The 2,547-nt window shown below is 38.4% G+C and overlaps 1 non-coding gene across 1 annotated transcript; it reads right to left on the bottom strand.

Moving 5' to 3' along the window:
• Positions 1-2,015: 2,015 nt before the first annotated feature.
• Positions 2,016-2,288, bottom strand: LOC135181118 (small Cajal body-specific RNA 13). Its single transcript, XR_010304735.1, has one exon. It is a non-coding gene; the product is annotated as a small Cajal body-specific RNA 13 (non-coding RNA).
• Positions 2,289-2,547: the final 259 nt, after the last annotated feature.

Below are 2,547 nucleotides of genomic sequence, written 5' to 3'. Positions count from 1 at the left end.
AGGGTACGTCAGTAGACCTTAAATGGGGGCACAAAAATCTGTCTTACAGGCAGAAAGTGCCCTAGGACTTTCCTACACTTACAAACGACCAGAAAACACTTTCAGTACTTTGAAGTGAATTACAATTTGTATGAACTACCGTCCTGCTTCTACACCATTGGTCAAATGTGAACACACACGAGCAAGGAACAGGACACACGCCTGTTATAATCCCAGCCCCTTGCTCTCTATGGCTCAAGACTTGTATTTAGCAGATCAGTCTTCTTTCAGGCCCATGAAAGATTCATGGCATTCTTAACTCCTTCATGAAAAGGGGCAAGGAGTGGTCTCATTAGAGGTAACATTTCTCAGCTCTGCATACACGTTAAATGTATTATAAAATTATGCTTCCTCTGCAATACTGAAACATTCAAGCATCTGCAGATAAGGAACAAGGGTCTAACACAAGCTGCTTTGGCAGAACAACTGCAGGAAGTTTGGTTATCCCAAAGAATAATGCTACTACTCAATCACAGATACCATATTAAATGTGCTTGCTCCAGGACAGCTTCATAATTCACAAAGCAGAGTACAACTGCAAAGAGTGTCCTTAAAGAAACAAACTTGAAATCTACAGTGTGTCTTTAAAAGGCCCACATTCAAATTTGAACTTGATCTTCAATTCCATTGGTTTAATATGGGATTCAGACATGACATCCTCTGTCTGCCAAAGGCATCCTTACATGAACTAAGCTGTAAAAAACTGCTTTGGATCAATTAGATCACCCATCAGTTAAACTGACTGGTCACTTCATACATGTTCTTCACCTCTGATTTATGAAATGGACTGTTCTATTTTAAACCTAATGCAAACATCCTCTTGAGAATAGGCTCTAAATCTATAAACATTATTTAAAATATCCATTAAGTTCAGAAAAACATACTTATAGGTCCCCAGGTTACATCAAACCAGGAAATCTAAACTGTACTCATTTCCCATGGAACCCAAGTTTCTATAACCACAAAACTCTCTTCGTGCTTATACATTTCTGCTGCTTGTTGCACATTTTCAAACTACGTCTTCAAAATAACCAAGAACTTTTCAAAGGTATTGCTTCAATGTTATCAGTTTAAGCAATCCACACAAATAGTAATCATTTTTAATGAAGATATGTTGGTGATGCCAGATGTTGCCTTGATGGTATGCTGAAAGTATTTATCTGGCATGCAGAACAGCTGCAGCTCAAAACATCCCACTGAAAAGCTTCAAGAGAAAATAAAATTGCCTAAGTAGAGCTCAACTTTCAAGGTGTGAGAATGAATTTGCTTCCAGGCACTAATCACATGTCAGAAAGACATACATATATCTCACTTGGACACGACAAGGTGTCCTGTTCAGATAAGCTGAAATGAGACTCTTCTGACATTTCTCACCAGCTGAATTAGCCCTCCACTTTGTACAAACCAAGACAAAAACTGTTTCTTAGATGTATACCTTATTGTGCATTATATAGGAACCTCAAACCACAAATTCCTAAGTAGTGATTCTGTTCATGCATGTAACCTGATTTGTGACCTACGAGTGCTTGAGCTCTGCAGTTTGAATACTAGGGCTTTTACTGCTGTTTCCAAAAGGATGTAAGTCTTCTAAAAGGAACATCAGCAAAATGTCAGGAGCTTTGTGGGAGTCGACTTAATATTTCTTCTGCCCAGATGATTTAAGTCATTATCTGCAAAATACAAGAAGTTTTGCTTAGACTGAGGAAGACTGGACCCAGTAATACAGTTATCTCTTTGTTCTAGAGTGTATATGGGCTCTCTGTTCTGAATCTTATCAGTAAGGAAAAGTGTTTATCCACTAAGAGTGCTGCATATTGCATAGTCCCAAAGCATTTCACAACACAAAGTATTTTATTAGAAAGTGTGCTCTTAAGCTTAATAGTATCTCACAGGCCTATCTCACAAAACTACAGTAAGGAACTACAAATCCAGGTGTTTTTATTCTACCCAGTACTACAGACTTCAGTGAAGCTAACATTTATAGCAGTTTTTCAGTGTTCAGCAGATGTCACTGTATATGCTAAACAATATCAGACTGCAGAATTGCTCTTACTGTTGGTAGATCAATAATGACATGGGATAAGTCATTATCTCCGTGGCAACAGAATTGTAACTGTTAGAGGAATATTGCGCATGTTACTGCTGCATCTCTTACAGGCACGCCTCGGCTTCCTCATATAGATGCTCTCTCTGCAAGCCTGGTATGCCCAGAGTACTACCAACCAAGGGCATCTCTTGGACTACAGAGGAGTAAACTGCAACCATGGAAAACTTATATCCTCACATGCATTTTTCCACACTTCATTTTGTTGTCCTTATTTCAGTCATAATTTCCAATGAATCATACCGTTGTAGAAGTAGTGAGAATGAAAATCAGAAAAGTGAACAGTACAAAATTCCATTCATCACCAGATTTTTTTGGGCTACCACACTTCATGCTTGTTAGGCCTCTGTCTCTGTATATTTTACCAGTTCAGCAAATAGAAAAACACGTTTTTGCTTTGCCAA

This window comes from Pogoniulus pusillus, chromosome 1, assembly GCF_015220805.1.
Source record: "Pogoniulus pusillus isolate bPogPus1 chromosome 1, bPogPus1.pri, whole genome shotgun sequence".
Taxonomy (NCBI): domain Eukaryota; kingdom Metazoa; phylum Chordata; class Aves; order Piciformes; family Lybiidae; genus Pogoniulus; species Pogoniulus pusillus.
This window is presented reverse-complemented; position numbering and strand designations above follow the sequence as displayed.